This window comes from Pelophylax lessonae, assembly GCF_965119305.1.
Source record: "Pelophylax lessonae genome assembly, chromosome: 10".
NCBI classification, from domain to species: Eukaryota; Metazoa; Chordata; class Amphibia; order Anura; family Ranidae; genus Pelophylax; species Pelophylax lessonae.
The window spans coordinates 16,446,618-16,460,138 of record NC_138777.1 but is presented as its reverse complement, the minus strand read 5'-3'; the positions used below and the strand labels follow the sequence as shown (position 1 = coordinate 16,460,138).

General features: G+C 54.0%; 1 protein-coding gene across 1 annotated transcript in view; it reads right to left on the bottom strand.

Moving 5' to 3' along the window:
- RNF141 (ring finger protein 141) overlaps nt 1-13,312 on the bottom strand; it is a 41,252-nt gene extending 27,940 nt beyond the window's left edge. The window contains exon 1 of the mRNA XM_082270872.1: nt 13,217-13,312. The gene's annotated coding sequence lies outside the window, so the exon portion shown is untranslated. The remainder of the gene's footprint in view (nt 1-13,216) is intronic.
- Between the last annotated feature and the right edge of the window lie 209 nt (nt 13,313-13,521).

Below are 13,521 nucleotides of genomic sequence, written 5' to 3'. Positions count from 1 at the left end.
ATCAGTGGGTCTCTGTGCTTCTCTATGCAATGCAGGGAGATCATGGCTGGTGGGAGGGGCTGGCAGAGTGCTGTACATAGCTTTCTGAACACCTCAAAGCCCCCCGCCTCGGTGCTCCTCTCAAGAGTCCTCAGCCCTGATGCAAGCAGTGGGCCGGCTCTTGGGAGGAGCTATGCAAATATCAAAAGGGGTGGGTGTCAGTCTGGAGGAGTGGGCGTTTCTATCCAAGCTGCGATTCCATGCAAAGCACCCTGGGTAACACATGTGATGCTGAACCTTCATGATTTAAAGGCGTCTCCAAACTTTAGAAACAAAGGGCCAGTATACTGCCCTTCAAACTTAAGGGGGACCGGAATTTGGTCAATTGGTGTCAGTGGGAGGAATAGTGCCCCATCGTTGGTGTCAGTGGGAGGAATAGTGCCCCATCGTTGGTGTCAGTGGGAGGAATAGTGCCCCATCGTTGGCGTCAGTGGGACGAATAGTGCCCCATCGTTGGCGTCAGTGGGACGAATAGTGCCCCATCGCTGGCGTCAGTGGGACGAATAGTGCCCCATCGCTGGCGTCAGTGGGACGAATAGTGCCCCATCGCTGGCGTCAGTGGGACGAATAGTGCCCCATCGTTGGCGTCAGTGGGACGAATAGTGCCCCATCGTTGGCGTCAGTGGGACGAATAGTGCCCCATCGTTGGCGTCAGTGGGACGAATAGTGCCCCATCGTTGGCGTCAGTGGGAGGAATAGTGCCCCATCGTTGGCGTCAGTGGGAGGAATAGTGCCCCATCGTTGGCGTCAGTGGGAGGAATAGTGCCCCATCGTTGGCGTCAGTGGGAGGAATAGTGCCCCATCGTTGGCGTCAGTGGGAGGAATAGTGCCCCATCGTTGGCGTCAGTGGGAGGAATAGTGCCCCATCGTTGGCGTCAGTGGGAGGAATAGTGCCCCATCGTTGGCGTCAGTGGGAGGAATAGTGCCCCATCGTTGGCGTCAGTGGGAGGAATAGTGCCCCATCGTTGGCGTCAGTGGGAGGAATAGTGCCCCATCGTTGGCGTCAGTGGGAGGAATAGTGCCCCATCGTTGGCGTCAGTGGGAGGAATAGTGCCCCATCGTTGGCGTCAGTGGGAGGAATAGTGCCCCATCGTTGGCGTCAGTGGGAGGAATAGTGCCCCATCGTTGGCGTCAGTGGGAGGAATAGTGCCCCATCGTTGGCGTCAGTGGGAGGAATAGTGCCCCATCGTTGGCGTCAGTGGGAGGAATAGTGCCCCATCGTTGGCGTCAGTGGGAGGAATAGTGCCCCATCGTTGGCGTCAGTGGGAGGAATAGTGCCCCATCGTTGGCGTCAGTGGGAGGAATAGTGCCCCATCGTTGGCGTCAGTGGGAGGAATAGTGCCCCATCGTTGGCGTCAGTGGGAGGAATAGTGCCCCATCGTTGGCGTCAGTGGGAGGAATAGTGCCCCATCGTTGGCGTCAGTGGGAGGAATAGTGCCCCATCGTTGGCGTCAGTGGGAGGAATAGTGCCCCATCGCTGGCGTCAGTGGGAGGAATAGTGCCCCATCGCTGGTGTCAGTGGGAGGAATAGTGCCCCATCGCTGGTGTCAGTGGGAGGAATAGTGCCCCATCATTGGTGTCAGTGGGAGGAATAGTGCCTCATATCAGTGAAAGGAACAGTTCCCCGAGGGCCGGAACAAGGCAAGCAAAGGGCCACACAGCCAATGACTGATCAGAGTACCAGCCCGCTGTCGGTACCATGTGACTGCTGGGACTGGTCACGTGACAGTTGTAAATCATGGATGGCTTCTTTTCATGCCATTCATTGTGTACAATTGTGTTGCTAGCTGTGATTGGTCAATGTGTTCACATGGTACAGACAGGGCCAGTCACAGAAAAAAAAATGAAAGAAAAAAAAAAAAAAAAACTTTGAAAAAAATATTTTTTTTTTTTTTTTTTAGCACAGTCAACAGTCAGTGTTCCTGATCACCGCCACAATAGTTATAGGACGCTGTACTGCACTGGTGACAGTATAAAAAAAAAATTAAAAAAAAAAAATCTGAAATTCTTTTATTTTAAAATTTCCTACATTTTCCAAAAAATTATGACAAAAAATGACAACTTCAAAAAAACTTCCCATGCCTCTTCCTAAATACTTCAGACTGTCTACTTTCCAAAAAGGGGTAATTTGGGGGGTATTTGTACTGTCCTGGCATTTTTAGGCCTCCAGAAAAGAGATCCATCACTACATCAGGATTGATCAATTTTTAGATATACCGTATACCATAGTTTGTAGACTGTAACTTTCCTACAGACTGAATTTGGGTTATTTTCAAATAAAATGTAGCAGAATACATTTTCGGCTAAACTTATGAAGAAAGATTATTTGCAAAATGTTATAACAAATGAAGAAAAATGCGTTTTTTTAAATTTTCTGACTTTTTTTTAAAATTTAGCAAAAAGTAAAAAACCCCAGTGATGACTTTTTTTTTTTTTTTTTAATCTTTAATTTTTTCTATATTTTAGGCTTTTCAGCCTAGGAGGAGAGATGCGAGGTCTTATAGACTCCAGATTTCTCTGTAAAGAGGACCTGTCGTGCCCTATTCCTATTACAAGGGATGTTTGCATTCCTTGTAATAGGAATGAAAGTGATAAAAAAAAAAAAAATAGTAAAAAAGGGCAAACTATATAAAAAAAAAAAATAAAAAAATAAAAAGCACCCCATCCCCGCTTTCAGAAGCGAACGCACACATACGTAAACAGCGTTCAAACCACACATGTGAGGTATCGCTGAGAACGTTAGAGAGAGAGCAAAAAAAAAAAAAATGTTTAAAAGCGTCGCCTATGGAGTTTTAACCACTTAAGCCCTGGAAGATTTTACCCCCTTCCTGACCAGGGTTTTTTTTGCAATTTTTTACTGCGTGACTTTAACGGACAATTGCGCGGTCGTGTGACGCTGTACCCAAATGAAATTGGCGTCTTTTTTCCCCCATAAACAGAGCTTTCTTTTGGTGGCATTTGATCACCTGTGCGATTTTTTGATCATGCGCTATAAACAAAAAAAGAGCGTCCGTTTTGCAAAAATAATATTTTTCACATTTTTTTTTATATGAAATTCTCAAAAAAAAAAAAATGTAAAAATCTAAATTTTTTAACATTTTCGGCCAATTTGTTTTATGCTATATAGGTTTGGTTAAAAATCGCAAAAAGCGTATTTTGATTGGTTTGCGCAAAAGTTATCGCATTTACTAACAAAGGGAAAGATTTTTGTAATTTTTGGTGTTTTTTTTTTTTAACGAGTAATGGCGGCGATCTGCGATTTTTTTTGCGGGACTGCGACATTGCAGCGGACAAATCGGACCCTTGACTGACATTTTTGACACTTTTGGGGGTACCAGTGACATTACTGCAGTAATCAGTGCTATATATATGCACTGTTACTGTAAAAATGACACTGGCAGGGAAGGGGTTAACTGTATTGGAGAGGGAGGGGTGTGTTTCTAACTGTGATTGGCTGTGGCTTGAGGTGTAAAAACAGAGATCAACGGTCCTACATAGTAGAACCGTCTGATCTTCATTTTTACACAGGGGAGAATGACAGGCGGCTTTGTTTACATTAGCCGCCTGCCTTTCTCCCTCTCCACCGACGATCGCCGAGTGACCGGTGGACATCGGGTCCGCCGGTCACACGCACTGACCTGTTAGGGAACGAGCCGGGGCGGGTGCACGCGTGCTCGCCAGCTATTGGCTCACAAGCCGGTGACAGGCTAGTGACGTACCGTTACGTCACTTTGCCTGGCCGGGGCTGACCGCCGCAGTATATACTTGCGGCGGTCGGCAAGTGGCTAAGTACCAAAGTTTAGTGCCATCCCGCCAGTGTGCGCAATTTTAAAGCGTGACATGTTAGGTATCTATTTACTCAGTGTAACATCATCTTTCACATTATGATAAAAAAATAAAAAATAAAAAAAATCAGGCTAACTTTACTGTTTTTTTTTTTATTCAAAAAAGTTTATTTGAAAAAAAAAAAAAAAAAAGCGTTTGAAAAATTGCTGCACAAACACCATGCGACATAAAAAGTTGCAAAAAACATAATTTTATTCCCTGGCGTCTTTACTAAAAAAAAACCTATATAAATTTTTGGGGGTTCTGAGTAATTTTCTAGCAAACAAATGATGCCTTTTACATGTAGGAGAGAAGTGTCAGAATTGGCCTGGGTGGCAAGTGGTTATGGTGAAATATTTAAAGCGAATCAATTTTTTTTTTTTTTTTTTACTAATATTATTATTATTTTTAAAGCCCAAATGTTATTGGAGCAGATTTAGCTCCACTCTGTGTCCTGGTGATGGGATTTCCCCGATGGGGACACCGGCAGTAATTAGTGGAGAGAGGATGTGACTCCTCTGAGCGCTCTCTGTACACATTGTCACAATACGGATCGGTGAGCGGGCGGTGACCTGGTTGATGGGAGATCACTGGAGAGCGGTAAACCGGTAACTTTTAATGATCAGTCTTCCTATAATAATGACAGTCCTGTATAATAACGATGATCTCTATATAATGACAGCCCTGATACAAGGATACAATTCGATACAAACTGTCAGCACTTAAGCAGAACAGAGGGATACAATGTGACTGCAGAGACACTTTCACCACCTCCTTCCATTCCTGGATGGGGAATTGGTGGATTTCTGTCTCTGCAGAGCCAATTATAAACACCAGTGGAAGGAAGGGAGAGATGTCAGAAGTCTTACAAATGCCTGATAACTCGATAACCACCTCCTTCTAAGGCCTATTCTGATACTTCGCTGCTACATTTAAAAATCTACTTTTTTTTCCTAGAAAATTACTTAGAACCCCCAAACATATACACATATATATATATATATATATATATATATATACACATACACACATTATATATACATATTATATATATACACACACACACACACACACACACACATATATAGCTTCAGCCATGCCCCCATCTGAAGATATTTTGCCACGCTCACTCTCTGTGACCACGCCCTGGTGAGCGGGACGAAACACGTCAGGGGGACGGAGATGTAGCTGAAGGGGAGCTGGCAGAGGCCACATTCATCTACATAGTAAAGCACTGGGATATTGAGCAACGCCTTTTCTTCTGTCTGATAATCCTCTGAATGATGCACTGACACCGCCCCCCCCTTCACTGGCACCGCCCCCCCCTTCACTGGCACCGCCCCCCCCTTCACTGGCACCCTTCACTGACACCGCCCCCCTAAACTGACACCCTTCACTGACACCCTTCACTGACACCGCCCCCCTAAACTGACACCCTTCACTGACACCCTTCACTGACACCGCCCCCCTAAACTGACACCCTTCACTGACACCGCCCCCCTAAACTGACACCCTTCACTGACACCGTCCACCCCTTCACTGACACCGTCCACCCCTTCACTGACACCGTCCACCCCTTCACTGACACCGCCCCCCTAAACTGACACCCTTCACTGACACCCTTCACTGACACCGCCCCCCTAAACTGACACCCTTCACTGACACCGCCCCCCTAAACTGACACCCTTCACTGACACCGTCCACCCCTTCACTGACACCGTCCACCCCTTCACTGACACCGTCCACCCCTTCACTGACACCGTCCACCCCTTCACTGACACCGCCCCCCTAAACTGACACCCTTCACTGACACCGTCCAACCTTCACTGACACCGTCCACTCCTTCACTGACACCGCCAGGGAGATCCCTACCTACACCGTCACCACAACTTTCATTGGCATCAATATATATAAAAAAGTTACACACGGGGGGGGGGGGGGATTGATTTAAATCCATAGTAAAAAGACTCAATTTCAATCATAATTTGTAAAGAGCAACTGTCACCTATGTCCCACAGCGGCTCCTCCTCTGACCCGCTGTTGGCGCACCGACAGTTCCATTCACTTTAATGGGACGGCTGGTGATGCGGCAGTGACACAACAAGGTGAGGGACGCGACGGCAGCAGGTGATTGGGCGCCTGCTAACAGGCGCTGCCATGATGGATCTGAAATGACAGGTGCTCTTTACATGTAAGGACTTATTCTTGCTGGTAGTTGGAATCCTTATTATTTGCAAACAAAATGAAGGTTTCCTATTTAGAATAATAAGCTGTCAGGTTAGTAAAAAAGCGATATCAGAACCGATCCAATCATACAGTTTGTAGTGTACATAGATTTGTAAAACAATGGGATAAAGGAATATTCCTGAACTTGTGTGAATGTATCAATGCAGTGCATGTTATCTCAGCTCACAGAGCTTGGATCCATAGAATGAGTTTACCAAAAATGTAAATATTGCAGAATATACAACCTACATAACTAAGCTCCATTTCATGCTGAATAAAGTAAATGATTAATGTATCCTAAATAGATTTTTACTCCAAAAGCATTTTATTAAAATAAATTTGATAGAAATTTTAAAAAAATCTGATTGTGTACCTACCTCTAGCCCATTCCCCACCTGTACACCTCCCTCTGCCCCATTCCCCACCTGTACAACTACCTCTGCCCCATTCCCCACCTGTACAACTACCTCTGCCCCATTCTCCACCTGTACAACTACCTCTGCCCCATTCACCACCTGTACACCTGCCTCTGCCCCATTCCCCGCCTGTACACCTCCCTCTGCCCCATTCCCCGCCTGTACACCTCCCTCTGCCTCATTCCCCGCCTGTACACCTCCCTCTGCCCCATTTCCCACCTGTACACCTCCCTCTGCCCCATTCCCCACCTGTACACCTCCCTCTGCCCCATTCCCCACCTGTACACCTCCCTCTGCCCCATTCCCCACCTGTACACCTCCCTCTGCCCCATTCCGCACCTGTACACCTCCCTCTGCCCCATTCCCCACCTGTACACCTCCCTCTGCCCCATTCCCCACCTGTACACCTCCCTCTGCCCCATTCCCCACCTGTACACCTCCCTCTGCCCCATTCCCCACCTGTACACCTCCCTCTGCCCCATTCCCCACCTGTACACCTCCCTCTGCCCCATTCCTCACCTGTACACCTCCCTCTACCCCATTCCCCACCTGTACACCTCCCTCTACCCCATTCCCCACCTGTACACCTCCCTCTACCCCATTCCCCACCTGTACACCTCCCTCTACCCCATTCCCCACCTGTACACCTCCCTCTGCCCTATTCCCCACCTGTACACCTCCCTCTGCCCCATTCCCCACCTGTACACCTCCCTCTGCCCCATTCCCCACCTGTACACCTACCTCTGCCCCATTCCCCACCTGTACACCTGCCTCTGCCCCATTCCCCACCTGTACACCTACCTCTACACCTACCTCTGCCCCATTCCCCACCTGTACACCTGCCTCTGCCCCATTCCCCACCTGTACACCTCCCTCTGCCCCATTCCCCACCTGTACACCTCCCTCTGCCCCATTCACCACCTGTACACCTCCCTCTGCCCCATTCACCACCTGTACACCTCCCTCTGCCCCATTCCCCACCTGTACACCTCCCTCTGCCCCATTCCCCACCTGTACACCTCCCTCTGCCCCATTCCCCACCTGTACAACTACCTCTGCCCCATTCACCACCTGTACAACTACCTCTGCCCCATTCACCACCTGTACAACTACCTCTGCCCCATTCACCACCTGTACAACTACCTCTGCCCCATTCCCCGCATGTACACCTGCCTCTGCCCCATTCCCCACCTGTACACCTGCCTCTGCCCCATTCCCCACCTGTACACCTCCCTCTGCCCCATTCACCACCTGTACACCTCCCTCTGCCCCATTCACCACCTGTACACCTCCCTCTGCCCCATTCACCGCCTGTACACCTCCCTCTGCCCCATTCACCGCCTGTACACCTCCCTCTGCCCCATTCCCCACCTGTACACCTCCCTCTGCCCCATTCCCCACCTGTACACCTCCCTCTGCCCCATTCCCCACCTGTACAACTACCTCTGCCCCATTCACCACCTGTACAACTACCTCTGCCCCATTCACCACCTGTACAACTACCTCTGCCCCATTCACCACCTGTACAACTACCTCTGCCCCATTCCCCGCATGTACACCTGCCTCTGCCCCATTCCCCACCTGTACACCTGCCTCTGCCCCATTCCCCACCTGTACACCTCCCTCTGCCCCATTCACCACCTGTACACCTCCCTCTGCCCCATTCACCACCTGTACACCTCCCTCTGCCCCATTCACCACCTGTACACCTCCCTCTGCCCCATTCACCGCCTGTACACCTCCCTCTGCCCCATTCACCGCCTGTACACCTCCCTCTACCCCACCCCCCGCCTGTACACCTCCCTCTGCCCCATTCCCCGCCTGTACACCTACCTCTGCCCCATTCCCCGCCTGTACACCTACCTCTGCCCCATTCCCCACCTGTACACCTACCTCTGCCCCATTCCCCACCTGTACACCTACCTCTGCCCCATTCCCCACCTGTACACCTGCCTCTGCCCCATTCCCCACCTGTACACCTACCTCTGCCCCATTCCCCACCTGTACACCTGCCTCTGCCCCATTCCCCGCCTGTACACCTCCCTCTGCCCCATTCCCCGCCTGTACACCTCCCTCTGCCCCATTCCCCGCCTGTACACCTCCCTCTGCCCCATTCCCCCCCTGTACACCTACCTCTGCCCCATTCCCCACCTGTACACCTCCCTCTGCCCCATTCCCCACCTGTACACCTCCCTCTACCCCATTCCCCATCTGTACACCTCCCTCTGCCCCATTCCCCACCTGTACACCTACCTCTGCCCCATTCCCCACCTGTACACCTGCCTCTGCCCCATTCCCCACCTGTACACCTGCCTCTGCCCCATTCCCCACCTGTACACCTACCTCTGCTCCATTCCCCATCTGTACACCTGCCTCTGCCCCATTCCCCGCCTGTACACCTGCCTCTGCCCCATTCCCCGCCTGTACACCTGCCTCTGCCCCATTCCCCGCCTGTACACCTGCCTCTGCCCCATTCCCCGCCTGTACACCTACCTCTGCCCCATTCCCCGCCTGTACACCTCCCTCTGCCCCATTTCCCACCTGTACACCTCCCTCTGCCCCATTCCCCACCTGTACACCTGCCTCTGCCCCATTCCCCACCTGTACACCTACCTCTGCCCCATTCCCCACCTGTACACCTGCCTCTGCCCCATTCCCCGCCTGTACACCTGCCTCTGCCCCATTCCCCGCCTGTACACCTCCCTCTGCCCCATTCCCCGCCTGTACACCTCCCTCTGCCCCATTCCCCGCCTGTACACCTCCCTCTGCCCCATTCCCCACCTGTACACCTACCTCTGCCCCATTCCCCGCCTGTACACCTGCCTCTGCCCCATTCCCCACCTGTACACCTACCTCTGCCCCATTCCCCACCTGTACACCTACCTCTGCCCCATTCCCCGCCTGTACACCTGCCTCTGCCCCATTCCCCGCCTGTACACCTGCCTCTGCCCCATTCCCCACCTGTACACCTACCTCTGCCCCATTCCCCGCCTGTACACCTACCTCTGCCCCATTCCCCACCTGTACACCTACCTCTGCCCCATTCCCCACCTGTACACCTACCTCTGCCCCATTCCCCACCTGTACACCTGCCTCTGCCCCATTCCCCACCTGTACACCTACCTCTGCCCCATTCCCCACCTGTACACCTGCCTCTGCCCCATTCCCCGTCTGTACACCTCCCTCTGCCCCATTCCCCGCCTGTACACCTCCCTCTGCCCCATTCCCCGCCTGTACACCTCCCTCTGCCCCATTCCCCACCTGTACACCTACCTCTGCCCCATTCCCCACCTGTACACCTCCCTCTGCCCCATTCCCCACCTGTACACCTCCCTCTACCCCATTCCCCATCTGTACACCTCCCTCTGCCCCATTCCCCACCTGTACACCTACCTCTGCCCCATTCCCCACCTGTACACCTGCCTCTGCCCCATTCCCCACCTGTACACCTACCTCTGCTCCATTCCCCGTCTGTACACCTGCCTCTGCCCCATTCCCCGCCTGTACACCTGCCTCTGCCCCATTCCCCGCCTGTACACCTGCCTCTGCCCCATTCCCCGCCTGTACACCTGCCTCTTCCCCATTCCCCGCCTGTACACCTGCCTCTGCCCCATTCCCCGCCTGTACACCTGCCTCTGCCCCATTCCCCGCCTGTACACCTGCCTCTGCCCCATTCCCCGCCTGTACACCTGCCTCTTCCCCATTCCCCGCCTCTACACCTACCTCTGCCCCATTCCCCACCTGTACACCTCCCTCTGCCCCATTCCCCGCCTGTACACCTCCCTCTGCCCCATTCCCCACCTGTACACCTACCTCTGCCCCCTCCCCCACCTGTACACCTACCTCTGCCCCCTCCCCCACCTGTACACCTCCCTCTGCCCCATTCCCCATCTGTACACATCCCTCTGCCCCATTCCCCACCTGTACACCTCCCTCTGCCCCATTCCCCACCTGTACACCTACCTCTGCCCCATTCCCCACCTGTACACCTACCTCTGCCCCATTCCCCACCTGTACACCTACCTCTGCCCCATTCACCACCTGTACAGCTACCTCTGCCCCATTCACCACCTGTACAACTACCTCTGCCCCATTCCCCGCCTGTACACCTGCCTCTGCCCCATTCCCCGCCTGTACACCTCCCTCTGCCCCATTCACCACCTGTACACCTCCCTCTACCCCTCCCCCCACCTGTACACCTCCCTCTGCCCCATTCCCCGCCTGTACACCTACCTCTGCCCCATTCCCCGCCTGTACACCTACCTCTGCCCCATTCCCCGCCTGTACACCTACCTCTGCCCCATTCCCCGCCTGTACACCTACCTCTGCCCCATTCCCCGCCTGTACACCTACCTCTGCCCCATTCCCCGCCTGTACACCTACCTCTGCCCCATTCCCCGCCTGTACACCTGCCTCTGCCCCATTCCCCACCTGTACACCTCCCTCTGCCCCATTCCCCACCTGTACACCTACCTCTGCCCCATTCCCCACCTGTACACCTGCCTCTGCCCCATTCACCACCTGTACAACTACCTCTGCCCCATTCCCCGCCTGTACACCTGCCTCTGCCCCATTCCCCGCCTGTACACCTCCCTCTGCCCCATTCACCACCTGTACACCTCCCTCTACCCCACCCCCCACCTGTACACCTCCCTCTGCCCCATTCCCCGCCTGTACACCTACCTCTGCCCCATTCCCCGCCTGTACACCTACCTCTGCCCCATTCCCCGCCTGTACACCTACCTCTGCCCCATTCCCCGCCTGTACACCTACCTCTGCCCCATTCCCCGCCTGTACACCTGCCTCTGCCCCATTCCCCGCCTGTACACCTCCCTCTGCCCCATTCCCCACCTGTACACCTACCTCTGCCCCATTCCCCACCTGTACACCTCCCTCTGCCCCATTCCCCACCTGTACACCTCCCTCTACCCCATTCCCCACCTGTACACCTCCCTCTACCCCATTCCCCACCTGTACACCTCCCTCTACCCCATTCCCCACCTGTACACCTCCCTCTACCCCATTCCCCACCTGTACACCTACCTCTGCCCCATTCACCACCTGTACAACTACCTCTGCCCCATTCCCCGCCTGTACACCTGCCTCTGCCCCATTCCCCGCCTGTACACCTCCCTCTGCCCCATTCACCACCTGTACACCTCCCTCTACCCCACCCCCCACCTGTACACCTCCCTCTGCCCCCTCCCCCACCTGTACACCTACCTCTGCCCCCTCCCCCACCTGTACACCTCCCTCTGCCCCATTCCCCATCTGTACACATCCCTCTGCCCCATTCCCCGCCTGTACACCTACCTCTGCCCCATTCCCCGCCTGTACACCTACCTCTGCCCCATTCCCCGCCTGTACACCTACCTCTGCCCCATTCCCCGCCTGTACACCTACCTCTGCCCCATTCCCCGCCTGTACACCTGCCTCTGCCCCATTCCCCACCTGTACACCTACCTCTGCCCCATTCCCCACCTGTACACCTGCCTCTGCCCCATTCCCCACCTGTACACCTACCTCTGCCCCATTCCCCACCTGTACAACTACCTCTGCCCCATTCCCCGCCTGTACACCTGCCTCTGCCCCATTCACCACCTGTACAACTACCTCTACCCCACCCCCCACCTGTACACCTCCCTCTACCCCATTCCCCACCTGTACACCTCCCTCTACCCCATTCCCCACCTGTACACCTCCCTCTGCCCCATTCCCCGCCTGTACACCTGCCTCATCCCCATTCCCCGCCTGTACACCTGCCTCTGCCCCATTCCCCGCCTGTACACCTGCCTCTGCCCCATTCCCCGCCTGTACACCTCCCTCTGCCCCATTCACCACCTGTACACCTCCCTCTACCCCACCCCCCACCTGTACACCTCCCTCTGCCCCCTCCCCCACCTGTACACCTACCTCTGCCCCCTCCCCCACCTGTACACCTCCCTCTGCCCCATTCCCCATCTGTACACATCCCTCTGCCCCATTCCCCGCCTGTACACCTACCTCTGCCCCATTCCCCGCCTGTACACCTACCTCTGCCCCATTCCCCGCCTGTACACCTACCTCTGCCCCATTCCCCGCCTGTACACCTACCTCTGCCCCATTCCCCGCCTGTACACCTGCCTCTGCCCCATTCCCCACCTGTACACCTACCTCTGCCCCATTCCCCACCTGTACACCTGCCTCTGCCCCATTCCCCACCTGTACACCTACCTCTGCCCCATTCCCCACCTGTACAACTACCTCTGCCCCATTCCCCGCCTGTACACCTGCCTCATCCCCATTCCCCGCCTGTACACCTGCCTCTGCCCCATTCCCCACCTGTACACCTACCTCTGCCCCATCCCCCACCTGTACACCTCCCTCTGCCCCATTCACCACCTGTACACCTCCCTCTGCCCCATTCCCCACCTGTACACCTCCCTCTGCCCCATTCACCACCTGTACACCTATCTCTGGCCACTCCCCCACCTGTATTCCTACCCCTTCTCCATTCCCCAGCTGTGTACCTACCACTGCCCCCTCCCCCACCTTTATACCTACCTCTGCCCCATTCCCCACTTGTGTACCTACCTCTATCCTATGCCCTACCTGTATACCTACCTCTATCCTACCCTCTGTATACCTACCTCTGCCCCTCCCCCTGTGTGTAGAAGAAATCTACCTACCTCTGTCGGTATGTGTGGAGTCCCCGGTAGGTGTGTACATACCTCTAGCAGGCCGTGAGATGACACTCAGCGGGGTCTCCATAGACACACACAGATCCCGCAGTGTCGGACACTCTCCGCTCTCGGCTGTCACTGTATGTGAACGTCATTACCCAGCGCGGCGCCTGCCCGTGACGTAATGGACTCCGCGGCCATGTTTGATGTGGGCAGCGTTCGCCTACACTACTTTTTAGTGGGTTTTCTATAATTATTATTTGTCAACCACCGCCGCTGGGGGCAGCAAGGAGCTCCACACACCGGCATAGCCCGTCCTGCCGGATCGGCTCAATCTGTGCCCCACAGTTATT